This window comes from Arachis hypogaea, chromosome 3, assembly GCF_003086295.3.
Source record: "Arachis hypogaea cultivar Tifrunner chromosome 3, arahy.Tifrunner.gnm2.J5K5, whole genome shotgun sequence".
In the NCBI taxonomy this organism is placed as follows: domain Eukaryota; kingdom Viridiplantae; phylum Streptophyta; class Magnoliopsida; order Fabales; family Fabaceae; genus Arachis; species Arachis hypogaea.
The window spans coordinates 77589472-77597211 of record NC_092038.1 but is presented as its reverse complement, the minus strand read 5'-3'; the positions used below and the strand labels follow the sequence as shown (position 1 = coordinate 77597211).

The 7740-nt window shown below is 37.5% G+C and overlaps 1 non-coding gene across 1 annotated transcript; it reads right to left on the bottom strand.

The window, feature by feature from the left end:
* Nucleotides 1-6885: 6885 nt before the first annotated feature.
* LOC112793495 (small nucleolar RNA R71) lies at nucleotides 6886-6989 on the bottom strand. Its single transcript, XR_003198182.1, has one exon. It is a non-coding gene; the product is annotated as a small nucleolar RNA R71 (small nucleolar RNA).
* Between the last annotated feature and the right edge of the window lie 751 nt (nucleotides 6990-7740).

Sequence of the window (7740 nt, the reverse complement as noted above, 5' to 3'; positions counted from 1 at the left end):
TGCAATTACTATTGTTCTTCTATTCAATTCCGCTTGTTCTTGTTCTAAGATATCACTTGTTCTTCAACTTGATGAATGTGATGATCCGTGACACTCATCATCATTCTCACCTATGAACGTGTGCCTGACAACCACCTCCGTTCTACCTTAGATTGGGTGGATATCTCTTGGATTCTTTAACCGGAATCTTCGTGGTATAAGCTAGAACTGATGGCGGTATTCAAGAGAATCCGGAAAGTCTAAACCTTGTCTGTGGTATTCTGAGTAGGATTCGATGATTGAATGACTATGACGAGCTTCAAACTCCTGAAGGCGGGGCGTTAGTGACAGACGCAAAAGAATCACTAGATTCTATTCCGGCCTGATTGAGAACCGACAGATGGATAGCCGTGCCGTGACAGGGTGCGTTGAACATTTCCACTGAGAGGATGGGAGGTAGCCGCTGATAACGGTGAACCCTTGCATACAGCTTGCCATGGAAAGGAGTAAGAAGGATTGGATGAAGACAGTAGGAAAGCAGAGAGACGGAATGGACAAGCATCTTCATACGCTTATCTGAAATTCCCACCAATGAATTACATAAGTATCTCTATCTTTATCTTTATGTTTTATTCGTATATCACCCATATCCATTTGAGTTTGCCTGACTAAGATTTACAAGGTGACCATAGCTTGCTTCATACCAACAATCTCTGTGGGATCGACCCTTACTCGCGTAAGGTTTATTACTTGGACGACCCAGTACACTTGCTGGTTAGTTGTGCGAAGTTGTAGTGATCACAATTTCGTGCACCAGAAGTCATTCTGTGACTTGGGTGCAAGCATAAACTTGATGCCTTTGTCTCTGATGAGGAAACTTCAAATTTCTGAGCTGAAGTACACACAAATAGTTCTCCAAATGGCTGATAAATCCATTAAACAAGCACTAGGAGTTGTGGAGAATGTGTTGGTAAAGGTGGAAAATTTTTTTTCTCCTGCCTAACTTTTTTATCTCAGATATAGAAGAGGACACTAACACTCCCATCATCATAGGGAGGCCTTTCCTAGCTACGGGCAGAGCATTGATAGATGTTGAAAAAGGGGAATTGTTGCTGAGAGTGCATGATGAGCATCTAGCATTCCATATTTTTAAAACCTTGCATGAGCCCACTCAAGAAGAAGATTGTATGAAGGATGAGGATAGAGATCAAAGCTTGAAGGAGGCACTCAATGAGTTAACTCCAAGACTTCCAAATCCATTCTTGAAAGAAGTAGAGATGGTGCAACAGACCAAAGAAATCAAAAAGGACTTAAATCCAAAACCCCCAGATGAGAACCTCAACACCCCAGATAAAGAACCACCAAAGCATGGATTATCTTCTGAGAAAGAAAAGAAGAAGAGGCCAAGAGGGTGGAGAAACAAGAAGATCCCTACTGAAGGCTTTTCACCAGGGGATAAAGTGGTGTTAAACACCCAACCAATGAAGGTGTCTCCACAAGTGTCTGAATACTACACTGCGAACCGGGTCCTTTCACTTGAACACCTAGAGATCATCAAAGAGGAGACCGGAAGGAAGTTCACAGTAAGAGGAAAAAAATTGAGGCACTATGATTTTCAGCCTCCATGATCAAAGAACAAGATGTCAAGCTAGTGACAATAAAGAAGCGCTTGTTGGGAGGCAACTAATAAACCACTATTTTATGGTTTATATTGTGTTTAATTGTGTGGTTTTATCATGATCCTTACCCACTTATTCATTAATTTAGCATGCATTTATATTTCCTTCCTGAAATTATTACATGATTGAAAACTGCTTCCTAGAGACTTTTTAATTATGCATTTTAGTTCTCCGTTATCCCATTCGATGTCGTGATCTGTGTGTTAAGTGTTTCAGGCTTTATAGGGCATGGATGAGTTGGAGATTAGAAAGGAAGCTAGCAAAAATGGAAGGAACATAAGAAATTGAGGAGGTAATCAACGAGAAGTGACGTGACCGCATGGCTCACGCGTTCGCGCAAAAGAGGAAAAATCGCAGTGACGCGGCTGCATGGCTCACGTGACCGCGTAGAATAGAAAAGCATAAGTGACGCGGAGGCGTGGACGACGCGAACGTGTGGAAGGGAAAAACGCGAATGACGCGTCCGCATGGATGACGCGATCGCGTGACGTGCGCGATCTGCAGAATCTGCAGATTTCGTTGGGAGCGATTTTGGGCCCTATTTTGACCCAGTTCTCGGCCTAGAACAGCAGACTAGAGCCAGAGAACATGCAGAAACCAGAGACAACATTCATTCTACACAGTTTTTAGTTTTAGATCTAGTTTTTACTCCTCCTCTAGGTTTTTCTCTCTACAGATTGATAGTTTTTGGGATTTTATTTTTCTCTCACTTTTTGCATTGGGATACTGAGAAGAGTTATTACCTCATCAAGACTTCGTCATTCTAGTTCGTTTTCTTTACTTGGCTTTACTTTTCAATGTCCTTTGCTTTGTTAATTTTACCATTTGGAATATTATTAGGATTTATTTAATACAAGGATTACTTTTATTTTTATTTGATTATTTTGATTTTTATTTACAATGTCTTTCTTTAATTCCTTTTCATATGTCATGAATTTTACATTCACAATGAGTGAGTAGTTCCCTAACTTGATGGGGAGTTGATTGAAAGGAACCAATTGAGTTTGAAGACTTGAAAGAAAAATTGTAATTGGGTTATTGTTGGCTTGCCCTCTAGTCACTAACACCAATCACTTTTAATTAAGTGGATTGCAACTTGTGAATGGGCATAGCATCCCAACTTGTTTAACTTTCCCTTACCTAGTAAGAGATAACTAAACAGGATAACCTTTAATTATCAATTAATCTAGAGAGTAATCCAACAAAAGCGGAACTTCCAACTAATCAACTCCCAATCAAGGCTTTTATTTACATTATTCAAATTCTCCAATTTTATTTCCTGTTTACTCAACTCAAACCTTTTTGAAAATATCTGATTAATAAAATAGCACACTTTTCTGCAACTCGTTGGGAGACGACCTGGGATTCATGATGAGCGGATAATTTATACGCTTTTTGGCATTGTTTTTAGATAGTTTTTAGTAAGTTTAAGCTACTTTTAGGGATGTTTTCATTAGTTTTTATGTTAAATTCACATTTCTGGACTTTACTATGAGTTTGTGTGTTTTTCTGTGATTTCAGGTAAATTCTGGCTGAAATTGAGGGACTTGAGCAAAACTCTGAAAAAGGCTGACAAAAGGACTGCTGATGCTGTTGGAATCTGACCTCCCTGCACTCGAAATGGATTTTCTGGAGCTACAGAACTTCAAATGGCACGCTCTCAACGGCGTTAGAAAGTAGACATCCAGAGCTTTCCAGCAATATATAATAGTCCATACTTTATTCGAAGATTGACGACGTAACTTGGCGTTGAACGCCAAGTACAAACTGCTGTCTGGAGTTAAACGCCAGAAAAACATCATGATCCGGAGTTGAACGCCCAAAACACGTTATAACTCGGAGTTCAACTCAAAGAGAAGCCTCAGCTCGTGGATTGATCAAGCTCAGCCCAAACATACACCAAGTGGGCCCCGGAAGTGGATTTATGCATCAATTACTTACTCATGTAAACCCTAGTAGCTAGTCTAGTATAAATAGGATAAGTTACTATTGTATTAGACATCTTTGGTCTCAGTTTTGTTTTATTCTTCATCTTAGGAGACTATTGATCACATTCAGGGGGCTGGCCATTCGGCCATGCCTGAACCTTTTACTTATGCATTTTCAACGGTGGAGTTTCTGCACACCATAGATTAAGGGTGTGGAGCTCTACTGTACCTCAAGTATTAATGCAATTCTATTTTCTTTTATTCAATTCTCTCTTATTCTTATTCCAATATATTCATTCGTAGCCAAGAACATGATGAATGTGATGATTATGTGACGCTCATTATCATTCTCACTTATGAACGCACGTGATTGACAACCACTTCCGTTCTACATGCAACAGAGCTTGAATGTGTATCTCTTAGATTCCCCAACAGAATCTTCGTGGTATAAGCTAGATAGATGGCGGCATTTATGAGGATCCAGAAAGTCTCACCTTGTCTGTGGTATTCCGAGTAGGATCCTGGGAATCCGGAAAGTCTAACCTTGTCTGTGGTATTCCGAGTAGGATTCCGGTAATGAATGACTGTGACGTGCTTCAGACTCGCAAGTGCTGGGCGTTAGTGACAGACGCAAAAGAATCAAGGGATTCTATTCCAGTAGGAGCGGGAACCAACCAGTGATTAGCTGTGCTGTGACAGAGCGCGTGAGCGTAGTTTTCACTGCGAGGATGGGATGTAGCCTTCGGCCAGTGTGATGCCTCCAGACGATTAGCCATGCGAGTGACAGCCGCAGAGGACCATTTTTCCGAGAGGATTCAAAGTAGCCATCGTCGAATGGTGAACCCCTATACACAGCTTGCCATGGAAAGGAGTAAGAAGGATTGAGTTGAAGCAGTAGGAAAGTAGGCGTCCGTGAGCCATACAGTATCTCCATATGCTTATCTGAAATTCCCACCAATGAATCTGCATAAGTATCCCTTTTATTATTTCCTTTTATTATTTGATTTTCTAAATTCCATAATTTTATCTGCCTAACTGAGATTTACAAGGTGACCATAGCTTGCTTCATACCAACAATCTCTGTGGGATCGACCCTTACTCGCGTAAGGTTTATTACTTGGACGACCCAGTACACTTGCTGGTTAGTTGAACGGAGTTGTGTCCACTCGTGCCAATTTCAAATTCCATAAAAGTACAACTTAAAGAATAGTGATCACAATTTCGTGCACCAAGTTTTTGGCGCCGTTGCCGGGGATTGTTCGAGTATGGACAACTGACGGTTCATCTTGTTGCTCAGATTAGGTAATTTTCTTTTCAAAAATCTTTTTCAAAATTTTTCTTTTATTTTTCATTTTTTTTCAAAAATATTTTCGAAAAAAAAATCAATAAAAATACAAAAAAATCATAAAATCATAAACACCAAAAAATATTTTGTGTTCTTGTTTGAGTCTTGAGTCAATTTTTAAGTTTGGTGTCAATTGCATGCTTTAAAAATCTTTCCTTGCATTTTTCGAAAAATCCATGCATTCATAGTGTTCTTCATGATCTTCAAGTTGTTCTTGACAAGTCTTCTTGTTTGATCTTGATGATTTCTTGTTTTGTGTGTTTTCTTGTTTTTCATGTGCATCTTGGCATTCATATTTTCCATGCATTAAAGATTTCTAAGTTTGGTGTCTTGCATGTTTTCTTTGCATCAAAAATTTTTTAAAATTATGTTCTTGATGTTCATCATGATCTTCAAAGTGTTCTTGGTGTTCATCTTGACATTCATAGCATTCTTGCATGCATTCATTGTTTTGATCTAAAAATTTCATGCATTGAGTATTTTTATTGTTTTTCTCTCTCATAATTAAAATTTCAAAAATCAAAAAAATATCTTTTCCTTATTTTTCTCATAATTTTCGAAATTTTGGGTTGACTTAGTCAAAAATTTTTAAAATTAGTTATTTCTTACAAGTCAAGTCAAAATTTCAATTTTAAAAATCTTATCTTTTCAAAATCTTTTTCAAAAATCATATCTTTTTCATTTTTTTATTATTTTCGAAATTTTAAAAATTAATTTTCAAAATCTTTTTCTTATCTCTTATATCTAATTTTCGAAATTAGCTAACAATTAATGTGATTGGTTCAAAAATTTGAAGTTTGTTACTTTCTTGTTAAGAAATGTTCAATCTTTAATTTCTAGAATCTTATCTTGTAGTTTCTTGTTAGTTAAGTCATTTTAAAAATTAAATCTTTTTCAAAATATCTTTTTCTTAAAACTTTTATTTTATCTTTTATCTTATCTTTTTCAAAAATTTTATCTTTTTCAAAATTTGATTTCAAAATATCTTATCTAACTTCTTATCTTCTTATCTTTTTCAAAATTTGATTTCAAATCTTTTTCAATCAACTAACCAACTTTTTGTTTGTTTCTTATCTTTTTCAAAACCACCTAACTACTTTTTCCTCTCTAATTTTCGAAAATATCTCATCCCTTTTTCAAAAACTCTTTTTGTTTTAAATTTTAATTTTAAACTTATCTTATCTTTAATTTTCGAAAATTACTAACCCCTTTTTCAAAAATTATTTTCGAAAATTTCCTTCTCTTTTCTTCTTCTATTTAATTATTTAATTACTAACACTTCTCTTCACCTCTCTTCATCCAAAAATCCGAATCTCCATCTCCATTCTTCTATCCCCTTTCTTCTTCTACTAACATAAAGGAATCTCTATACTGTGACATAGAGGATTCCTCTTTCTTTTCTTGTTTTCTTCTCTTTCATATGAGCAGGAACAGGGAAAAAGGCACTCTTGTTGAAATTGATCCAGAACCTGAAAGGACTCTGAAGAGGAAATTAAGAGAAGCTAAATTAAATTATTCTAAAGGTAACCTTTCAGAAATTTTCGAACAAGAGAAGGAGATGGCAGCCGAAAATAATAATAATGCAAGGAGAATGCTTGGTGACTTCACAAAGCCAACGTCCAAGTTTGATGGAAGAAGCATCTCCATTCCTGCCATTGGAACCAACAACTTTGAGCTGAAACCTCAGCTAGTTGCCTTAATGCAACAAAACTGCAAGTTTTATGGACTTCCATCTGAAGATCCTTATCAGTTTTTAACTGAGTTCTTGCAGATCTGTGAGACTGTAAAGATGAATGGAGTTGATCATGAAGTCTACAGACTCATGCTTTTCCCTTTTGTTGTAAGAGACAGAGCTAGAATATGGTTGGATTCACAACCTAAGGATAGCCTGGACTCCTGGGATAAGCTGGTCACTGCCTTCTTGGATAAATTCTTTCCTCCTCAAAAGCTGAGCAAGCTGAGAGTGGATGTTCTAACCTTCAAACAAAAAGATGGTGAATCCCTCTATGAAGCTTGGGAAAGATACAAGCAGCTGACCAAAAGATGTCCATCTGACATGTTTTCAGAATGGACCATATTAGATATATTCTATTATGGTCTCTCTGAATTTTCGAAAATGTCACTGGACCATTCTGCAGGTGGATCTATTCACCTGAAGAAAACGCCTGAAGAGGCTCAAGAACTCATTGACATGGTTGCAAACAACCAGTTCATGTACACCTCTGAGAGGAATTCCGTGAATAATGGGATACCTCAGAAGAAAAGGAGTTCTTGAAATTGATGCTCTGAATGCCATATTGGCTCAGAACAAAGTGTTGACTCAACAGGTCAACATGATCTCTCAAAATCTGAATGGACTGCAACATGCATCCAACAGTACTAGAGAGGCAGCTTCTGAAGAAGCTTATGATCCTGAAAACCCTGCCATGGCAGAGGTTAATTACATGGGTGAACCTTATGGAAACACCTATAACCCATCATGGAGAAATCATCCAAATTTCTCATGGAAGGATCATCAAAAGCCTCAACAAGGCTTTAACAATGGTGGACGCAATAGGCTAAGCAATAGCAAGCCATATCCATCATCTTCTCAGCAACAGACAGAGAATTCTGAACAAAACACTTCTAATTTAGCCAATATTGTCTCTGATCTGTCAAAGGCCACTTTCAGTTTCATGAATGAAACAAGATCCTCCATCAGAAATTTGGAGGCACAAGTGGGCCAGCTGAGTAAGAAAGTCATTGAAACTCCTCCCAGTATTCTCCCAAGCAATACAGAAGAAAATCCAAAAGGAGAGTGCAAGGCCAT